Below are 23,609 nucleotides of genomic sequence, written 5' to 3' on the forward strand. Positions count from 1 at the left end.
TTGCTACTCTCAACATAGACTTTTTGTTTTTGTTTTATGGGAGGTGGCCATAGAAAAGATAAAGAGTTTTATTCCGAATGTGTTGTTTGAAAAGATACCTGTGGAAAATCCAAGTGAATGAAAAGTGAGTATAAAAACCTGGAGGTCAGCAGATAGATCTGGAATGCAGATGCAGCCCTGAGAGGTTACAGAAGGTGACTGCATAAAGTGAGAAGAACACTGGGCTGAGGATAGAACTGAGGAACACTGACATTTCTGGGTCAAACAGAGGAAAAGAATTCTTAGAGGGAAGCTAAGAAGAAAGAGCCCATAAGGTAACATGGAAATCAGGAGAAAGCAGTTTCACAGAGGCTGAAGAAGAGACTTTCAAAATGAAGGCCACTAGTGTTAGATGCCACTGAGAGGTCAAGAAAAAAAAAAATTACCCACTGGAATTGCCAATATGAAGTAACCTTATATTGTCAAATGACAACCTTAGCAAGTGCAATTTCAAAGAAATCCCAGACTATGGCATAGTCCCAAAGACTATGTATGTACAAGAGTGATATGTAATTTAAAATACCTGTCAATAAAAGACTAAAAGAACTTTCAATAAGCAAAAAAATCCTGAATGATAAGCATTGTATCATAATGTGAGTTTTTTATTTTCTTAATGGCATATGAAATAATGAGCGTTTTACAGTCTTTGATTTGATGAAATACACTAAAAAATTCCAATCAATCTAAACACCTATTGTATCGGGGTGGAAAGTGGAATAGATTTCTTAGGAAATTAGAGTTAATTTTCTGACTGTTTACATTTATCCCACCTCAGGTCTCATCTCGTTGCATTCTGCCTGCCTATCCCCCAAGACTTTTGTCTATCCTGGTTCTTTCGTCCCTGCAAAGGGCCAGTCTGTTTTTTTCCCAATTTCTACCTGCGTGGTTCATAAGCAACTTCTAGAGTTTATTTAACTCTTACTGTCACTTCTACTTTAAGCAGCTTATGATTACCCTAACGAGAACTTTCCAGTGGCTCCTGGTATTCTTCCATAGTAAACTGCTCTACGGCCACTGCTGATGAAGTGGACTTACTGTGAAACAAAGGAACAGAAGGAGCAGGCGAGAAAAGTTAGGAGAGAGAGGACCGGATTTTGAAAGATTAGAGCCCTACCAGGTGAGGAAGGATTAAACTGGACCTTATAAGCAAAAAGAAATTCTACAAAGCCACAGTGATATGAAAAGGCCTTGTGTTTGGAGAATTATAAGGGGTTTGGTATTGCTGAAGTTGAAAATGTGCAGTATGGATTTTACAGTTTTAAGGTCTCTTCTAAATAGTAAGAACAAAAATAAGAATGTAAACTACATCTTTAAAGAACCTAGAAGACACCTATAACCACAAATCGCTAGATATGAAGATAGAAAACAGAAGCAGGGATGGTAAGTGACTTAGCAGAGTAGAAGAGGTAAGGATACTAATGGCAAGCAAACCAATTCACTCTGCACCGGATACCACAAAAATTGGGTTAGAGCACAGGACTGAACATAAGAAGAGTGTTTGAAATTATACAAAGGAAATAGGACTCTCCACCCCATTCCACAAACTCAAAAAAAAACCATCCCTGCTTCACCCTGAAGACAGGAAATTTATTTGGTGGTGAAAAAAAAAACAACAACCAGAAAAGAACCAATCCCAGGGGCATCCCACACAGAGGGTAGTAAAAGACTGAAAATTAAATAATTACATTCTTGGCTTATTACGTTCTGATTAACAAGGCCACCAGCCCCCCCGCCCCCCTTTCCCTTGCCCAGGTCAAGGGCACAAGAAACCAGACTTATTACCTCCAACTCCCAGCCCCCACTGTGGATTAACGAATCCTTTTCTGGAGATTAGAAATCCCATCTAACTACATGATCACCTTACAGTGGAGCCCACTAACTGACAAATGCTATCCACAGAGAGCTTCCTCTCAGCTTTTTAGAGCCTCATTTTCATTTTAAATCGACTTTATTGTTGTATAATTTACATACAATAAAAATGTACATATTAAGTGTACAGTTCAATGCTATTTAACAAGAACCATGTAACCACTGCCCTAAAAAAGATAGGACATTTACATTACCCTAACAGGATCCCTGTGATCTTTCCCAGTCAATTTCCCTAACCTGCAATATCTGTCAATCACTGATCTGATTCCTATCACTATGGATTAGTTTTGCCAATTTTAGATCTTCATATGTATGTAATCATGAAATGTATGCACTTTTCAGTCTGGCTTCTCTCACTTAGCACAATGGTTTTGAGATTCATCCACGTTTCTGCATACATCAGCTGTATAATTCCTGCTACTGCTTAATAGGTATTCTACTATGTGAATATATCAAAATTTGTCTTATCTGTTCACCAGCTGATAGACATTTGGGTTGTTTATAATTAGGGCTATTATAAACTAAAGCTGCTAAGAACATTCAAGTAAAAAGTCTTTTTGTGGATATGTGTTCATTATGTTTGGGTAATGAACAATTACTGAGTCCTAATAAGCGTACATTTAACTTTATAAAAACCTGTAAAACTTTTCCAAAGTGGTTCTACCGTTTTACACTCTCATCAACTTGAGAGTTGTAATACTTGAGAGCTATATATCCTTTTGGATGTTTGTCAGTTTCTTTAATGTTAGCCATTTTAGTGGGTGTGAAGTAGTAACCTACTGTGACTTTAATTTTCATTATCTGATGACTAATGATATTGAGCATTTTTTCATAGGTTTATTAGCAATTCATGTGGATTTTTTGTGAAGTGTCTATTCAAATCTTTCGGGTTGTCTTTGATCACTGAGTTGTAATAGGATTCAAAATGGCATAGAAGGTAGAGGCTGTGTACGCCTCTTCTAGCGACCACACCAAAATTTTAACAAAACTACAGAGCAACTATACGTGGAGTCTCCAGAGGTCTCGTTGAACAGAAGCCCTACCACTAGGTCACCTCAAATAAAAGGTCACCTCAAAATAGTATGAGGGGAGGAGACGCAAAACGCCCAGTTCCACAAACGCATCAAGAACTGGGAAGGCAATCTAGGTTGCAAAGCCACCTCCCCCACCTGAGAAGCGAGGGGTCCTGGCCACACACTGGGCTCCCCAGACTATGGTTCCAGTGTTGGGAAGAGAAGTCCCCACAACCTCTGGCTGTGAAAACTAGCGGTGGTTGTAGCTGAATGAGATAGAAGGCTGCGAGAAGCAGAGACCTTCCTTTTAAAGGGCCCATGCCCGGTCTTACTTGCTGATGGACTCATTCACTCTGAGCTCCAGTGCTGGGGCAGCTGCTCGAGGGGTGTTAGGGACATACCAGAAGGTGCTGAACTGTCGGGCTTTAGGGCGAGGCTGGATGGGCTGGCTTGCTCCCGGACAGAGATGAAAGCAGAAGCCACTGTTCCTTTGTTGAGCCCTCCCTGCTCTCAGCCTGCAGAGGGAGATGCCATCAACCTGGAGAACACAGGTTGTTCAGCCCAGGGGATTCCCTGAGACTCCACCTCTCCCAATTTGTGGGCCCACCCAAGCTGCTTCCAGTGATTTATTTCATATAGGCTGTCTTGCCTCCTGTTGCAAATTTTCAAAAAATCTCACAAAGGCTCACAAAACCCAAAGAAGCAGTATCTGGCCTCAGTGCGCCCCATACCTCTTGCTAAGCAGCCCCAAGCCCTACACCAGTGGCAGCTGGCCTTGGTTTCTGACTTGGCCTCTTGAGGCACCTATAAGCCCAGCACAGGGGGTGGAAGCCATACGTGGATTGCCTGGTGACTCTTACCAGTTGGCCCTGGAGGTGCACAGGCTGTGGCTGAACTTGGCCTGCAGCTGGACAATTCCCTCCCCCCCGCCCCAGGACTGTGCCACTGAGCCCCATAGCAAACCTACTAAATAAAGCCACTCCACAAGACCAGGATACTTAGGAGCCCTACCTAATATATAGAAACAGACATAGAGAAGCAGCCCAAATAGGGAGACAAAGAAGCATGCCCCACATTAAAGAACAGAATAAAGCTCCAGAAAAAGAATTCACCAAAATGGAGACAAGCAATCTAACAGATGCAGAGTTCAAAACACTGATTATATAGTTGCTCAAGGAACTTAGGGGAAGAGTAACTCAGTGAAAACTCTAACAGATACACATAAAAATGGAGATGGAAAACATAACAGGGAGCCAGTCAGAAATGAAGAACACATTATCTGAGGTGATGAGTACATTAAAGGGAATCAACAGAGTGGATGAAACGGAGGATCGAATCAGTGACATAGTAGAGGACACCCAATCAGAACAGCAACAAGGAAAAATGCAAAAAATGAAGATAGCTTAAGAAGCCTCTGGGACAATGTCAAGTGTAACAACATTCACATTGCAGAGGTACCAGAAGAGAGCAAGGAATTGAAAACCTATTTGAAGAAATAACGACGGAAAACATTCCTAACCTGAAGGACACAGATGTACAACCCAGGAAGTTCGGAGAGTACCAAACAAGATGAACCCAAAGAGGCCCACACCAAGATACATCACAATTGAAATACCAAAGGTTAAATTCAAAGAGAGAATCTTAAGAGGATTAAGAGAAAAGCAATTAGTTACATACAAGGGATGCCCATAAGACTGTCAAACAATTTCTCAACAGAAACTTTACAGGCCAGAAGGGCTTGGCACAAAATAGTCAACATGATGAAAACCCAGGACCTACAACTAAGATTACTTTACCCAGCGAAGTTATCATTTAGAATAGAAGGACAGAAAACGAGCTTCCTAGGCAAGAAAAAGCTGAAGGAGTTCACCATCATCAAGCTGGTATTATAGGAAATGTTGGAAGACTTCTTTATGAAAAAGAAAAAAATATATAACAAAAGTCTAAATAAAGAATGGCAATAACTACTCATCTATCAACGAGTACTTCAAATGAAAAAAAATTAAATGTTCTAATCAAAAGATAGTATGGCTGAACGGATAAGAAAACAAGACCCTTACATGTGCTGACTCACTTCAGATTAAAAGACACATACAGATTAAAAGGGGATGGAAAAGATATTTCATGATGGACCTAGAGGGTAGTGTACTGAGGGGAGTAAGTCAAATAGAGGAAGACAAATGCCATATGATTGCATGTATACATAGAATCTAAAGAACGAAACAAACAGAAACAAACTCACAGATACAGAGAACATTTTAAGGGTTATCAGATGGGAGGTAGGTTGGGGAGTTGGTGAAAAAGAAGGAAGGGATTAAAAAGTAAAAATTGGTAGTTACAAAACAGTCGCAGAGATAGAAAGTATAGCATAAAGAATATAGCCAATAATATTATAATAACTATGTATGGTGTCAGAGGAGCACTAGATTTATTAGCATGATCACTTTGTGAGTTATACAGATGTCTAATCACTGTGCTGCACACCTGAAACTAATATAGTACTGGATGCCAAATGAAAAATAAAAAATGATAATAAAAATAAGTTCACTGATATATTTTAGATACAGATATTTTCTCTTGGTCTGTGGCTTCTCTTTCCATTTTCTTAGCTGTAGGTTTTGAAGAGGTTTTACTACTACTAAATTTATTAATACAATTAATCAATTTCTCTTTAATAGTTAAATACATTTGTATCCTGTCTTAAAATCTTTGCCTATATAGACCAAGGTCATGAAGATTTTCTCTTGAGGTCCTTTTGGGTAATTCTATAGTTCCAACTTTTATGTTTAGGTCTATGATCTATGATGTGGTATAAGGCTAAGTCTGAAGATCATCCAGGACCATTTGTTCAAAAGGCTGTGCCCATTGAATTATGTTGGAACATTTGCTGAAAAATAAATGACCATATACATGAGTTTACCTCTAGATTCTCTACTCTTTTGTCTCTCTATACATCAATACTATTCTGTCTTAGTTATTATAGCTTTATAGTAAGTCTTTCTATATAGACAATGATGTTGTCTGAGAATAGAGATAGTTTCGCTTTTTCCTTTCCAATATTTACTACCTTACTGCCTATTGTACTGGCTAGGATCTCCAGAACAATATCAAATAGAAGTGGTGAGTTAAAAAATCCTTCCCTTATATTTGATTTTAGAGCAAAAGTACTCAGTCTTTCACCATAAAATATAATGACAGCTGTAGGGCTTTTAGTAGATGCCCTTTATCAGATTGAGAAAGTTCTTGTGTATTTCTAGTTTGCTGAGAGTTCTTAAAAATCTCATATGGTTGTTTAATTTTGTCAAATACTTATCCTGCATCTGTCGAGATGACCACATAATTTTTACCCTTTATTTTGTTAATGTGGTAGATTAAGGGTAAGAGAATTGAAATTCATATCAGAAAAGGGAAATTTAGTGTTTAAAATTTATGAATGATGAATTCACTATATATTCATTTATAAATATGGAGGTAAATAACAGAAAAAATAAACTAAAAAATTGATTGTCTCTGAGGAATAGGCCTAGTTGGGATTGGAAACTGATATTTTTAAAAAGCCTTTTAGGCAGTGACACTTTAAATATGAAAATTAACATATAATATTGCTATCAAAGTTTAAAACAATTAAAAATGGGTTCTAGGGAGACGTGACAATAAGGCTGGGGCTGATTACTGTGTGCTAAGGCAAAGGTGTAGAGGAGATGAACTCGGCTTTAGGCACAGGTTGTTTCAGTGGAGCACCCAGAAGATATTCCCTGTGCAGATGGATATATGTGGCAGTGAAGAGGTAGGAGTTGAAAATAACAGTTTGGGAATAAGCATCAGATAAAGGTTTTAAAGCCACAGAGTGGATAAAACTGAGGATATACAGAGTGAGAAAAGGGCCAGCATTTTGAGAAAGACCAGCATGTATGGGGTGAGGAGAAGGATGCCAAGGAGGAGACGGAGAAGAGAACCAGACGGAGAAGAGAAGAGGAAGGGCAGGAAGAAAACCAGCCAACTATGACACAGAAGTCAAGGGAGGAAAGTGTTTCATTCCTCCAATGCTGAATTCTAAAGATTTTGTGTTATCAACAAACGTTCAAGCTATCGTTTTCTTTTATCAGTGTATCTCCCTAATTTCACGGTGAAATTTGGGAAATTGATAAAACCTTAAACAACATAAATGTAATGATGGAAAATAGAGAATATACCCATATTTTTTATGTTGCTATTTATGTGTTCTATTTCAGGAAACATCTGGAACAGAAAGTGTGAGGTAAAAAACTTCCACTGCTTATCTTAACTGACGAAAGGGGTCAAGAAGAAAACAATCAACATAAATCATAGACACAAGATAAAATTGGTTGAATATCTATGTCATTTAGATAGGATATTTGAAGACTAGAAAGTGGAAAAATTGTAGAAAATGCCTAAATACTTTTTATTTAACAGAGTAAACAGGTGTGATGATTCAGCAGTAATGAGTCAGTTAGAAATAATAAAACTATTAGTTTGCCTGGAAAACACAGGCACTCTCCGGTGGATGACTCAGTATGGAAAATTATCCCAAGAGAACAATGTAGCAGAACACAAAAACATACCATAGAACTACTTGTAGAGAAAAAAAGAGACTTGGATTTGTTGTATTCATTTCAAAAATAGGTGAGAAAATAAGTTAAGAAATCTCTTAGAAGGGAAGAGTTTTCTGCTGCTCAAAGAAATTGTATACATGAATATGAAAGAACAATTACAGCTTTAGGTTTAGGGCTAATGTCTTAAAGAGACTTAGAACATGTCAGCAACAGGCCTGATTTGAGCATGTGGGAACTAGGAAGTGCTTAAAAACTTACTTTTATTTTTACTCCAGTGGAGAAACAGGGGAAAAGCGCCAGGTGGGCGGGCAGTCAGGAGCTACTCGTCCCAGCTTCTGCGTCGGCACTGACCAAGCGAGCAAGTTGGTCAAGTCACTTCCCTCACTGAGATTTCACCTTCTCTTCTGGAAGAATAGGATGAAAGACGGCTCTGGGGTCTAGGGAACACGAGAAACGCAAAAATTGTTTTCTTGGTTTGAATTAGAAAAAAGCTATATTTTATTTTGTATCATTTGATGTGGGAAGCACAGTGAACTGGTTATTAATTTTTAATGCATGCCATTTGCAAAGCTACTGATTTACCTGAGTATTGGCTCTGAAAGGAAAATCTGGGGGTTAAACTTTTACCATTTTATAATTTTTAAAAATTCTCCATTATATAATCCAAAACACCAATAATAGTTGTCTGCTGGTATTTTAAGTATCTTTAATTCACATATTTCCTTATTCTTATTTTTGAGGAGATCATGTAAAAAAAATCATATTCTATATATAAAAGTCATTTGGAGAGTTTAGAAGAACATATATACAATATAGTTTAATAAACACTTAAGTACCACTATCAGCCAGATATTCTTCAAGATGAAGAAACTATGAATTCTATGATTTTGCCTCAAGCAGCTTACAATGTAAGTGGGCAGAAGCCTGGGTCAAGGGCACAGTTGCCTGAATGGGATGAGAACAGGAAAAAATCCCAAAGGATGGCATGAATGGCAGAAAGCTAGGGGAGGGGCCTGGAACTATCTTCAATGCAGCTTGAATTTGACAGATCAAAGCGGCTGTTTTTTTTAACAACTATTTTAATATTTATAAAAGTAATGACTGTAGAAATAAGACATGCCTGCAGAGAGAGGAGGAGGAAGGGAGAGACAGGGAGAGAGCCCACATAGGCAAGCGAGAGTAACAAATATCACACCTAGAGATCACACCTAGAGTATTATGTAACTATTTTTGTAAATGTCCTTTTTGGCTTTAAAAACACACATACACAGACATGGGGATTTTTGTGAATATTTATCTTATAACAAAAGATTTAATTACAGTTTATTACCTTCTTTTTCCACTTTCCACACGAATAAAAATCTACATCATATATCTTATATACAACATGTGGATATACCAAATTTACTTATTCAATTCTCTACTAAGGTACATTATTAGGGTATATAATAAGTAAGGTGCAGAAAGGAAGCAAGGAGCAAGCAAATGATAAAAACTGACTTTAGCTATGGCAGCATTTTGAATATTCTAAAGGGGGAAAGAGGTAAGACATGTGAAAGCTCATGAGATTTTAGTGTTCCAGACATAAGATGAATAATGTCTGAATCTAGAATTCTTTGTGGATGAATAGGAATTTCCAAAGCAGAGGGAAAAAGACTGCAACCCAACTCACACTAAAAATGAAGTAATTTCAAATCTTCACATCTGCAAAACAGATAGAATGTCAAAGGAAGCACTCAGACAACTAAAAACTGTGGGTGGACTGCCAGGGAAAAACCAAGTGCCATTCTAATGATAATCCATAACCACAGCTTTCCAAGGAAGTGAGAGAGCTCTCCAAATTTTGCTCTAACAGAAAGCACACTGAGCTTTTGTGAGAGGCCAGGTAGCCTTTAGGACTTCACACATTTTTTCTCGGCCTCTGTAGTTTGGGCAGGTTCTGTGAGTTACAAACTGGGCCTGTCAGAGTTCCCTTGGAAGCTGCCAATACTAGGCATTTCCCACTGCAACCAGAAGAGCTCTGCTTTTATCTGTTTTATATATTAGATCTCCAAAAATATTTCATTTGAAAAAACAGGGTTCCACAGCTAAACAGTATTCTTAAAACCACAGGATTTTTATTTTTTTTTTAAATGCCAGGTTTTTTTTTCATATTATATATACATAAATTTTTTTAACATTTTTATTTTTTTTATTTTCCCCCTCCCCACTCCCTTTCAGTAACCACTAGTCCACTGTCTATGTCGATGAGTCTATGTTTGTCCTGTTCATTTGTTGCTTTTAGGTTTATATCCCACATATGTGATATCATGTGATTTTCAACCTTTTCTGTCTGGCTTATTTCACTTAGTATGATTATTTCAAGGTCCATCTATGTTGTTGCAAATGGCAGTATTTCATCTCTTCTTATGGCTGAGTAATATTCCATTGTCCCACTGCTTCTTTAGCCAATCATCTATTGTAGGACACTTTGGTTGCTTCCATGTCTTGGCCACTGTGAATAATGCTGCTATGAACATGAGTGTGCAAATATCTTTTTGAATAGGAGTTTTTAAGTCTTTGGGGTAAATACCCAGTAGAGGGATTGCTGGATCATATGGTAGGTCAATTCTTAGTTTTTTGAGGAACCTCCATACCACTTTCCATAGTGGCCGTACCAATTTGCAGTCCCACCGTTTTCTCTGCATCCTCTCCAACATTTGTTATTGCTTGTCCTGTTGATTATAGCTATTCTAACAGGTGTGAGATGGTATCTCATTGTGATAAAACCACAGAATTTTTAAAAATATCATTCACCCTTCAGATTATTTAATCACAAAGGTAAAAATGAAAATTTATAATGGAGGGATCTGAAAGTCACCACCTTAACACCTTAGTAAAATTTTACATCACTAATGGTGGGGCAATTAGATAACAGGTATCTCTCAATATGATGAAATATGAAGATCGAAGTATCATTTATGGAATTTTCTCGTCAAAAATATTTAGCTTTTAGTCAATATTTTAGAGCTAATGTCCAATTGCAGGAAATAGAGAAATAAGTTAAACAACATCATGAGGAAAGAGAAATTTATGATATGGATCATTCTATAAGATAATTAGCTTGGTCTCTTCAATAAGATAGTATCATGAGGGATAAAGTATGTGTTTGGAGGCTGGTTAGGGGAGGAAAATGGAAGGAACACCAACGACAAAGGCTCGGAGGTGGAAGCATGTTTCAGCAAGAGTGAGGACAGCAGCGTGACTAGATTTGGACTTTTATTGAGGTGGGAAGCTACTGAAGAATTTTGAACAGAAAAATGACATGATCAGACTTACTTTTTAACAAGATCATTCTGCTTGCTGTGATGAGAACAGACTACAGGGAACAAGAGTGGAAACAGGGAGACCCAAAGAATGTAAAAAGGGGGACAAATTTGCCTGGAATAGTCAAGGCAAAAGATGATGCTGCTTTGGATCTGGCACGAGCCTGGGGAAGGTGAGAAGTAGTTAGATTCTGGATATATTTTGAAATGAGCCAATGGGACTGATGTGTGTGTTTTGTGGAAAAGAGGGTGGTCAAGGATAAATAAATCTAAGGGTTGGTTTTTAAAAATTGTCATTTTGTTTGTCTGTTTTTTGCTTGAACGACTGGAAGAAGGTAATGGATACTGAGACTGGGGAGACTGAAGGAAGAATAGATTTGTTGGTGGGAGAGGAAGTGGTGGTGACAAGGAAGGTCAGTAGTTCAGTTTTGAATGCTACTGTTGACATGCCTGTTAGACATTTCAGTAAAAATGTGCAGAATACTGTTGGAGAATTGAGTCTGGACTCTGGGGGAGAGATTTAGGCTGACACAAATTTGAGTCAAATTTAAAGCCTTGAGACTAGATGAGATCACTGAAGGAGGGAAAACAAATAAAAGAGAAAGAAATATATAGAAATATTCTATAATAAATTTTATTCTATGAGAGTCTATAAAACTCTCTATCTCTAAATAGGAATATGAAAAGAAACATCCACAGGCTGAGCTCCGAGGCATTCAAACATGTAGAGCAGTGCTGTCCAATGGAACCTCCTATGATGATGAATATTTATATGTCTGTGCCATTCACTAGATAGACATTACCTGCATGTGGCAATTGAGCACTTGCAATATGACAGACACAACTGAATAACTGAAAATTTAATTTAAATAGCTACACGTAGCTAGTGGCTACAGTACTGCACAGTGCAGATCTAGAGTTTGGGGAAGTGAAGAGGAAACAGCAGAGATGACTGAACAGAAGTGAACAGAGAGGGAGGAACTGTGAGACGATTCTCCATGGGTCTCTCATGTTTCTGCACACTGCAAGCGAGAAGGTCTAGCAACAGCCCTAGAAGACTTGGTAGTGTCTCCCTGCAAAGCAAAGGGTCACTGTCCAGTATAATAAAGATAATGTTTCCCTCTGGAACCAAGAGAAGGCATGTTTATTGCCCACTATAAAAGATTTAGTTCTTTAAAATAGGTTTCCTTTCTAGTAACATAACCTACTGTGTGCGCAGGTGTATTCTGGCCCCCTTCATATTGCCTCGGAGGTAACTGGAGCTCAGAGAACCATTACAAAAATACTGCTATTCTGGCTACTGATACTGCTGTAAGTAATAAGCTATCTTTTGTCTCTAATCCAGAAGTCTGTTTTTCTACCACTATTCACAAAACTGTGGCAGGCTAACTTGTTAGCTTACAAACACAGTAAAATCTTAGATCCTTCATAGTTCTTGACAAGTATCTTAGGAGCCAAGTGAAGAATTTGTTTCAAGGAGTGGGGAGTGATCAATTTTGCTCCTGAATGTTAAGTCAAATAAGGACTGAGAAATAACAGATGTGGACATGACTAGTAACTGGTAAGGGTGGTTTTAATGGAATTGTGGGGGTGGAAATCTGACTGGCTTCAGTACAAAAGAGAACGGGAAGAGAAATAGCAACAGAACACAGACAACTCTTTCAAGAAGTTTTGCTGTAAAGTTTCAGTGAAATAAGGCAATAGTTAGAGGGGAAAGTGGTGTCAAGGAGGATTATTTTTAAGATGAGAAATAAAATCATATCTTCATATATAGATGATGACTTAGAAGAGAGGACAACTGATATGACTAAGAATTATGAAGCACTCTGATAGGTTAGTTTTCACAGGAACAGGACAGAAAGAACGGTACGTGGATACCACTGCAGGTAGTAGGTAGCGGGGGTGGTGAAAACTTTTTCCCTTGTTTCTTTTCTGAAGTAGGAGGCAAGGTCATCAGTTGAAAGTGAAGAGTGGGGAGGAGTTGGTGAACATGTGAAGAGATTGAAGACATTCACCAGTCATCTAGAGTCAGATGAAACAGAGTATGACTAGGGAAATCTAGTATGGTCGCGAGACAACATTATGGGTCTACCTTAGGTTATGATGATTAATTTAATGCAAGCTCAACAGTATGGTTTCACAGGCATGGAACAGGCAAAGAATTGGTTTTAATCAGCACTGTGGTTTAGCCAGGCAAGGTTGCTGAAGTGAGAGAAAAGCAAAGGGACTGATGTATAAGGGAGAGATGATAATGACTGATGATAGAATCGAAGTCTCTATATCAATCTTCTGAAACCTTAACCCTTCCACTGAGCTCTGTGGGACTCATGGGTAGATACCAGCAAAATCCCTGTATCTTGAACCTTTTCTCTGAAAATTTCAACTTCTTTTACCTTATTTAAACAGAAGTTGGGCTCTTCCCATGAGAACGCTGCTTTCCCTGTAGCCCTCTCAGATGATGACTTTTTCTCTTCTATGCCCTTCAAACATGAGGCTTGGTAAGTGCCCTTCTTGTTCCTCACTGCTACTTCCAGTCCATTCTCCCTCTGCTCTCTTCAAAACTCTCCTGCTTTGAGTCACATATCATTAGATTCTACCAACCACTACTCTTCTTTATTGCAACATATGTCTTGTCAAGGTCACTCCCTTGCATTTCTTGATGATTTTAGCTTTGGCTGTCACTCCAACACTATTTCTATTATAATATTCATCAATTTCGACATCCAAATAGATAAATAATCCATCTGATATCCTGACCTTTTAGTTTCTTCACCTTTTCTCCACAATGATAATTATGTTGACCTTGTTTTCTACCTTGTCTCAGGCACTTTCTCCCATGATCATACCCTAACCCTTTAGAAAACAGTATATTTTAATAACCATATATCTGAAAGAATATCATTTACCAGAAATTTATTGGTGAGTTCAGAGGAAGACCACCCCTCTGTAGGCCTCCACTGGCAGAGTCAAGGGAATGGTCACATATCAGGCATAAGAGCACTCTTAGCAGGAATTCACGCTACCATCATCGAGAGATGAGAGAGAACAAGGGGAGAACTAGGCATGCTTCCTCTTTGAGGCCTCTTAGCTTGAGCTTATATTCTTTAGATGGGGAGAGGTATGTGTATGAAGGGCCAAGGTAGAGGCAGAGGAATGTGGCTATGTTGACTGATCCTTCTTGTACTGGGCTTTGCTCTTAAAGGGAAGATCGATAATGTTACACTATCATTTTTAAAGTATTTATATACTGGGTATTGTGCTAAACACTTAAATGCATTATTTAATTTAATTCTTATGCCCACACTGAGGTTACTGTTATCTCTATTTTACAGATAAGGAAACTAGGACTAAGAGAAGTTTAAAAAAACTTGCTCATATTACACACTTAGAAAGTGGAAAAACTGATTTGAGCCCAAGTAACATCAAAACCCCTCAGTCCTACACCATATCTGTATCAAGGCTAAAGAAGCTGGGGTAGTCAGTCTCTGCCTTAATCTCAGATTTCTCAACTTCTAGGGAAGGAACTGTCTCAAACTTTAGTAGGCTAAGAAAAAGAAAGGATGGACAGATAGAAGGAAGGAAAAAATAAAGATAAGAAATCAATAAAATGTTGAAGTCACTGTAGTAACCTGGGTAGAAAGAACAAAAAAGTTTTTTTTTAACCCTAGTCATGTTTTTCAGAAAGCTTGAAAACGTAATAAATTTGTTAGTGAATAATAAAATTGTAACACATAAATAGCTATATAAAAGAAAATCCTAACAAATAGAGTGAAATTTAAAGTTATACTCTTAAAAACATATCAATGCTACCTATCTGAAATTTCAGACTATAAGTATATTACCAAACTTTATAAGCATAATTAAGACAATAAACTTTTCAACAATAAAAATGACTGGGACATAATTAAAAGCATATTCACAAATGGCATAATATCCAAAAATAGAATTATATACAAGACATGACATAAGGCTAAGCATAAAGCTTATTATTACTTTTTTTTTTTTTAGAACAAGTGACTTCTGGGAGTAAATCAACAGGAGAGAAATGGAAAATGCAGATGACTTGAAATGTCAAGACAAGAAAATAAAATTAACGAAAGAGTGGAATGTGAGATTTGATTTTGAGAACATACATAAACACAAAGATTCAGTGCAAAGATTCTCTGAACAGAAGAAACTTAGAAATAATTTCCATTTACTCACAAAGTTTCAGCATTTATAGCACTGCTATAATTTCTCAGAAAGGGGGACGATGGGATTCAGGTGGCAGTGTGATGGATTAGGGAAGCGGAAACAGAGATGAATCAGAAAGCCACTGCAATTTACTCATGCTTGTATCTCCAACATGTAGCCAGTGCACAGTATAAAATAGAAAATCAACAATATTTTCTTAATTCATGAACTGTCAGATGCTGTGGAGCACCAAAAATTCAACTAGGGTAGGGGAACAGGGCAAAAGCTCCATGGAAATATCTCCAGGTAAGAAGGAAATGCAGACTATTTTGAGCTGACAACCTTCACAGTTTTCATGTGTCCCTCTAGGTCTCACATGTGTTCCTCAACAGAATCTACTGCTTCCCTATTTCTTAGTTTCTATCCTGGACACAGCTTTGGTATCTTATTTCTTGGCCTTGCTTATCTCCTCTAATCAATCTTGACATATCTTAGATGAAATCTTATCACAATTAAGATCACTAATTCATTTTTGCACTGATCCAGAGAATCTCTGAGCTTATTCATTGGAAGAGCACATGAAGCATTTGTCTGTCTGTCTATAAGACAATTTCAGGCAAAAGCTTACAGACTTGTTGGCTCAAGAGTAGTACCTAACTAAACAAAACAACCCTTGGGTCACAACTCTGAATTGCCATCTCTAGTAGTGCTCTGTGGCCATAATTTCGGCAGAAAAATTTTCATTCAGTATCATGATAGACATGTCAGAGGAGGTAAGGGAAGCTGGGAAGAGAATGCTGAGATCAGACAAGAAAGCAGAGCTGAGAACAAGGTTCAATTGCAAGTAGCCAAAGGAGAGACACGATGGAGGTCCAAACCAAAAGGCCAGAAGCAGGTATGATGATTGAGCAAATCTGAAAGCAAGAGGGTTGAGAATAAACAGAGAGCTATCTGCTATAACAGAACAAGTGAGGTTGTTCATGACTTGCTTTTTATTTGATCATATATGTGGCATATCAGACTGAGCTGCTAGGTCCACGCTTAGAGTCTGAGCAGCCACCAAGCCACTAACCTATGGCTGTCATTCAGCCTCAACTACTCTGAGGTGTATGAGGCGAATCCTGAGATTCTCTCAACATTCATTCACCTAACATTCTACACGTGAGACTCAGGGATCCTTATATTCTGCAGATGAGGCTCAGTGAGAGTTTATTCGTTATTATTTATTTACTTACAGACAACCTGACAGCCTGGTATGTACACACCAGAGTACCTTTACTAGGGCAACAGAACTTTTTACAAGGTACCTTGTTAGGTATTTGAAAATCCATAAAAGTGGAAGGGTCATCTTCCATATTTGCAGGCCGTACCCATAATATAAATTTACTCAGTAAGGTACATTAATCTTATCTCCAAAATTTCAATTTTTACTTTTCATTATCTCCACTATTAGAATCCTGGCCGAAATTATCATCCTCTATCCCACACTGTCTGTCACTGCCTTCTAACTGGTCTCTCTGGTTCCACCGTTGCCTCTACAAACTCCAGTCATTCTCCAAACAGTATAATATAGATGAGCGAATTTATGATCAAATAATGATCTCCGGTTTCAGATGCTCCCACCCAATTTTGAACAGAATCTAAATTTCTCTACCTAATAAAGCTCCAGAATTTGCCTCCCACCTCCCTGATCTTGTGCTGCTTGACCCTGGCCTTTTTTTGGTTCCTCCAACAGCTGCCTCCTCCTCTCCCTTGAGGAAGCCCTATCTCATTACTCCCTACCCCATTATCCAGTTTAATGTCCGCAAAGCACTTATCAGTACTTGAAATTGATTTACTGCTTACACATTTACTATATTTATCCCTGCAATAGAATGTACACTCTATGAAGGCAAGGACTGTGTCTGCCTTGTTCACCACTGTATCTCAACATCCAAACAATGCCTGGCATAGAGGAAACATTTAATAAAGGGAAGGAAGAAAGGAGGGAGATAATTTGCCAATATTGGCTAGGATCTAGACTAGGAAAAAAGTCATTTTTAAAAACTATTTTAAGGAGGGAATGACTAACTCCCTCTATGATGAACTAGCACTTTTAGACATTTCTAATAACAGCTCAGCTTAATCAGTATTTTACCTGATGAAAAGGTTTAGCATATACTTTGAACCTAAGATCAGCTCCTCTGGCTCCCATTGCAAATGCCCTAGTACTGAGAGGCAAAGTACAGAAGATAATCCACTAGAGTTACATGACCCAGCACTCCCTCCGAACACACACACTGAGAAAGACTAACAAGAGGCTTATAGGCTTATACTACATCTAGGCAAGTTCTTTTATAAAAGTCTACTCATTAAACAAACCTCTAGCTCACCAGTAAGGGCAACCCTGCACCACCTTGATCTCCAAATTTAGCTTACCCATGTCCAAATCCCTGGAGAATGCACTCCTGCATAGGCATTTAGTTACTAAAGCATCTCAGAACATTTTGTCAGCTAGGCCTTGGTCCTTTAGGAAAATCGACACATCCATACTGATAAACGGAGACCATTAATAGCTTTTGCTAGTAGTAGTCACTCGGTACACCTACCCCTAGTGGTGTTCCTCCTTATGAATGCCCCTGCTACTACTTATCTGTGCTATGCATAAAGGGCTCAAGACAAACCGAACCCTACTATGTGAGAGTTGGAGAACTAGGACATTTGAAAGTCAGTGGTAACCAAGCTATGTGAGCTGAAAGTAACTTAATGGAGATCCCCAGTCTGGTTTGTATAAAGACTTATCATCGTTGTAGCTGGATATTAAAGGGAAACAGACTTTGGCCCAAGGTATCTCTCTACGCACCTTAACAGATATTATAGTACAGATCTTATGAAAAATTTTGGTTATAGTCCTAAAGTTTGTCATTTACTTCATTTCACCTCCTAAAATCCTCATTCTTGATAGGTGGGAATCATCTGTAAAGATTATCAGAGAAATGAAGCTGCCTAGGACTACAGAATAGTTCATGTTGTAAACTGACCCAATCTTTCTTTCCTATTACCCTATTACCATCTTTGGTTGGGCGGGGGGCAGGCTGTACATATTTTATACTTTTACTCATCTATTTTTTTTCATAACTCACTGCACCAATTTAATTTCAAAAAGTCTTTTCTCTTGTGTACTGGTCAAATATGGTTGGGACACTAACTCAAGCAAGATAGGTCAATCATATTTTCTCTTCTGGGTGTCTGAAATTGAAGCACTGAAACATTGTCAATTAGCTGAGAGCTCTAGATCTTAAAGATCCTACAGATTTCACGGTTGAGGCCACTGCCTTTGACAAGCAACAGGGCAGCAGAAGCTGGTGTTAAGAAAACAGAGCGTGCATAATACAGAAGGGGAGGGAGGAGCATGTTCAGTTTCCATGATGGCTAGCTGCACTTAATAAAATTAGAGTGACCTGATGTGCTCTCTGCATATTTTTATTATAAACAACCTTTTCGCTTTTATATTTTTAAGGGGATGTTTATTCCTTAAAACCAATAAATTCCTATGACATGCAAACATATATCTTCATTAATGTTCTGTTTTTCTTTCACCCCCTTCCCTCTCTCCATTTCATCTGTACCCAAAACACCTTCATCATATGTAATGGACACTTACCATGATTTTTCAGCTAGCTAGAATCTTTCAGTCTACAACGCAGATCAGTGTTTCCCAATCTTTTCTGACTAAAAAACCTTTTTAAAAGTAATAATGCAAAACTCCTTAGGAATATTTAAAATCATTAAAAAGTTTTTTGTATGATACATGATTAAGCAATTTTAATTAAAAATATTTTATTTTAGGTCAGCATATTAGTAAAGATTTAATATAAAGTTAATGTGGCAAAGTCTTTAATTAAACTGATAATATTTAAAAACAAATTTTGACTTCTACTTACAGTAGATGTACTGTTTTATCATGTAAAGAAAATGTTTAAGATGTTAGAAAATGAACAGATGGATTTACAACCAACCGTATTACATTAGAAGATGGACTTAGCACCAAATGTATATTGAAATGCAGGCTGAAATTTAGGTTATAGCATCCAAAATAAACAAATTGCTTTTATAACCTTGATAAATGGAATTCTCACAGTTTGAGCTTATAAAAATCAACTGCTTATTTTGGTAATTTGGAGTTTCAAGGTAAGATAAATGATTTCATACTGTTCTTTGGGAGAAGTTCTTGGCAAACAATATTGTAGATCTTTATTACCAATAAATGAAAACCCAAATTGAGTAGAATAACCCCATATTTTTTCTTCTGCATATTTTCAAGTGTTTCAATCTTTCCTTTTCAGAATTTTAAATACCTAAAACAGAGTATGATCAATTGTAATATAATAAACATCCAGCTGTCTACAACATCAGCTGTATAGTAAGTCGAATATAAATTCTTTTTAGAACAAACCATTCTTACTTAATACCATGTGGAATCTTTCAATTGACAATCCATTTCAGAAATGAAAGTGTCTTAATCTGAGTGGGCCCCGTCTATATGTCATGAAATTCAAGAGAATAACATTACCTTGCTATTTGTGTTTGGTGAACCAATCAAATTATTCCTCTAGAGTTGAAAACAGGAAGCAACAAATGTCAGTTATGTGCATGTACGAATATATGTGTAACTTTAAACATAAGGTGCACCTGTCTAAAGTTTCTATATTTACAATGAGTTTTTTGAAAAATCACCTTTTTATTTTGAAGTCATTATAGATTTCCAGAAGAACTGCAAAGGCAGTATAAAGAGAATTCCTTTATAGTCTTTACTCAACTTTCTTTAATCATGTAGCTTTTAATGTATTATAGACATCTTGATGCTTCATAAAGATTTTGATCATATGAATGCAATTTATGAATTTCATAAAGAGCATCTTGAAATCGTTTTGCAAAATTATCATTTTTCATGCTCTTCATTAGCTGATATTTTGACATGTGCTTCACGAACATTCAATTTTTAACTAAAAATCCATAAAGAGGACAAAATAAACTATACTTACTACTAAGGACAATTAAAAACAGTGTAATGCTCCTCAAACGTTTCCAAAAGAGAGGAGGAAACACTTCCACTTCTAAATTCATTTTACAAGGCCTGCACTACCCTGATACCAAAACCAGACAAGGACACTACAAGAAAAAAAAAAATTACAGGCCAATATCCCTGATGAACACAGATGACAAAGTCCTTAACAAAGTATTAACCAAATTCAACTATACAGTAAAAGGCATATGATGCTATGATCAAGTGGAATTTATTCCAGGAATGCAAAGATGGTTCAATGTCCACAAATCAATTAATGTGATGCACCACGTTAACGAAGTGAGGGATAAAATGATATGATCATCTCAATAGATGCAGAAAAAGCATTTGACAAAATTCAACATCCATTCATGATAAAAACGCTGAACAAAGTGGGCATAGAGGGAATGTACCTCAACATAATAACGGCCATATATGACAAGCCCACAGCTAATATCATACTCAATGGTGAAAAGCTGAAAGCTTCTTCTTTAAGATCAGGAACAGGACAAAAATGCCTACTCTAGCAACTTTTATTCAACAGAGTATTGGAAGTCCTACCCAGAGCAATTAGGCAAGAAAAAGAAATAAAAGGCATGCAAATTGAAAAGGAACAAGTAAAACTATCTTTATTTGTGGGTCACATATTATATATAGAAAACAATAAAGACTGCACTGAAACCCGTCAGAACAAAAAAATTCAGTTCAGTTGTAGGATATAAAATCAATATACAAAAATCAGCTGCATTTCTATATACTAATAACAAACTATCAGAAAGAAATGAAGAAAACAATCCCATTCACAATTGCATCAAAAAAATACGTAGGAAAAAAATTAACCAAAGAAGTAAAAGACCTGTACACTGAAAATGATATATCACTGAAGAAAGAACTTGAAGAATAAATGGGAAGATATTCTGTGCTCACGGATTGGAGGAATTAGTATTGTTAAAGTGTCCATACTACCCAAAGCAATCTACAGACTCAATGCAATCCCTATCAAAATTCCAATGGCATTTTTCACAGAATTAGAATAAACAATCCTAAAATTTGTATGGAACCCCAAAACAATGTGACTAGCCAAAGTAATCTTTAGAAGAACAAAGCTGGAGGCATCACACTGATTTCAATCTACAATGCAGTATGGTATTGGAATAAAACCAGCCACACAAATCAAATGAATAGAGCCCAGAAAGAAATCCATGCATATATGGTCAATTAATTTATGACAAACAAACCAAGAACATTCAATGGGGAAAAGAAAGTCTCTTCATTAAACGGTGTTGGGAATATTAAGACAGAAGCATGCAAAAAAAATGAAACTGGACCACTATCTGACACCATAAACACAAATTAACTCGAAACAGATTAAAGACTTGAATGTAAAACCTGAAACCATAAAACCCCTAGAAGAAAACGTAGCTAGTGAGCTCCTTGACACTGGTCTTGGCAATGATTTTTTTGGATTTGACATCAAATTTCCTGCAAAGACAACAAAAAGAAAAAATAAACAAGTGGGACTATATCAAACTAAAAAGCTTTGTACAGCCAAAAAAAATAAATAAATAATCAACAAAATGAAAAGGCAACCTACGGAATGGGAGGAAGTACTTGCAAATCATATATCTGATAAGGGGTTAGTATTCAAAATATACAAAGAACACTAACAAATCAATAGCAAAAAAACAAATAATCTGATTAAAAATGGGCAGAGGATCTTAACAGACATTTTTCCAATGAAAATATACAGATGACTAATAGGTACATGAAAAGGTACTCAATAACACTAATTATCAGGGAAATTCAAATCAAAACCACACTCATTTGGATGGCTACCATCAAAAAATGAGATAAGTGCTGATGAGGATGTGGAGAAAAGGGAACCCTTGTGCACTACTGGTTTGGCCGCTATGGAAAATAGTATGGAGGTTCTTCAAAAAGTTAAAAATAGATCATATAATAAGGCAACTTTGCTTCTGGGTATTTATACAAAGGAAATGAAAACACTAACTTGAAAAGATATCTGCATCCTTATCATCACTGCAGCACTATTTACTATTGGAAACATAGTAACATGGAAACAACCTATTGTCTATCAACAGATGAATAGATAAAGAAAATAAGATATATCTACACATACAATGGGATATTATTCAGCCATGAATAGAAATTCTACCATTTGCAACAATGTGGGATGGACCTTGAGGGCATCATGTAAGTGAAATAAGTCAGAGAAAGAAAAACACTGTAAGGTCTCGCTTATATGTGGAATCGGGAAAAAAAAAAAAAGAAAGAACTCATAGATACAGCCTGGTGGTTGCCAGAGGCAGGGGGCTGGAGGTGTGCAAAATGGGTGAAGGTAGTCAAAAGGTACAAACTTCCAATTATAAAATAAGTCCTGGAGATGTAATGTACAGCATGATGACTATAGCTAATAATACTTAATTATATATTTGAAAGTTGCCATGAGAATAGATTTTAAAAGCTCTCATCATAAAAAAAAAATTGTAACTCTGTGGTGATAGATATTAACTAAACTACTGTAGTAATCACTTCATCATAATATATATATTGGATTATTACTCTGTACACATGAAACTAATATGTCAACTTTATTTCAATAAAAAAATAAAAACAGTGTAATGGTCAAAAATCACCAAAGCAAATGCTAAAATGATGAGTGGAGGTCTTGATCACATTTAATCAATATCTTCTAACCACTGTTCACATAACATCACTCAAATTATTGTTTTTAAATGGAAAAAACATTTAAATGATTATTAATTTCCAAAAAGCAGTTATTAATACAGAAACTATAATTACCTTCAATGATATGAACTGACTTGAAGTTGATCGGTTTATACACTAACTCAAAAATTTCAAGAATTAAGGAAACTTTGAGAGAGGACAGGCAAAGACAAAGAAAATAACAATATTTTCCCCTGAAACTGAGCAATGGGTAACAAATGTTCATTGTACTGCTGTGCATTATACCTTACATATGTTTTATAAATACTGTGTTATAGCCATTTAATATTTATTTTTTTAAAAAACAAAGAAAGAAGATCTTGCCAAGAATCATAATGTATTATAAAGTTATAGTAATTAAAAGTATATTAATGGCACAGAAACAAAGATCAATGGGACTAGAGTCCTAAAACCAACCTATGCATATGAGAATTTAATTGATGATTCGACATGCCACTTATAAAAATTTTCCAAATAGACAGCCAACTGAACAAGATTCTTCCCTTATAATACTGAAAAAATAAATTCTAGATTAATTCAAGACCTAAATTTTATATAAAACTATAAGAAAATGTCAGATTCTATGTTTCTATTTTCAGAGCATGAAAGACATCCATTAAAAAGTTAGTTTAAAAAAAAATTCAGGGAGAAGACTCCAACAGATTGAAGGAAATGTGTCATTTTTATAATAATTATAACACAACTCCTATAAAGAAATGAAACAAGTATTTTTTTATGCCATATACGACAGGAAAACGGAAAACAAGAGTACTTAAACCAAACTTAATTTCTTTCTTATGCAAAAGAAGTTGAAGGCTGGAGCAGCAGCTCCACAAAATGCTGA

At 36.7% G+C, this 23,609-nt stretch overlaps 1 protein-coding gene across 3 annotated transcripts in view; it reads right to left on the reverse strand.

The window, feature by feature from the left end:
* The window catches only part of PPP2R3A (protein phosphatase 2 regulatory subunit B''alpha), a 153,369-nt gene that overhangs the window by 120,001 nt on the left and 9,759 nt on the right, over positions 1-23,609 (reverse strand). For 2 of the 3 annotated variants that reach the window (XM_025043596.1, XM_006907221.3), the window contains exon 2: positions 7,754-7,932. The gene's annotated coding sequence lies outside the window, so the exon portion shown is untranslated. Of the gene's footprint in view, positions 1-3,322; positions 3,437-7,753; positions 7,933-23,609 lie in introns of those variants that run through there. The other variant, XM_025043595.1, reaches the window with a different exon arrangement.

The sequence above is a fragment of the Pteropus alecto genome, unplaced genomic scaffold, assembly GCF_000325575.1.
Source record: "Pteropus alecto unplaced genomic scaffold, ASM32557v1 scaffold92, whole genome shotgun sequence".
Classification (NCBI taxonomy): domain Eukaryota; kingdom Metazoa; phylum Chordata; class Mammalia; order Chiroptera; family Pteropodidae; genus Pteropus; species Pteropus alecto.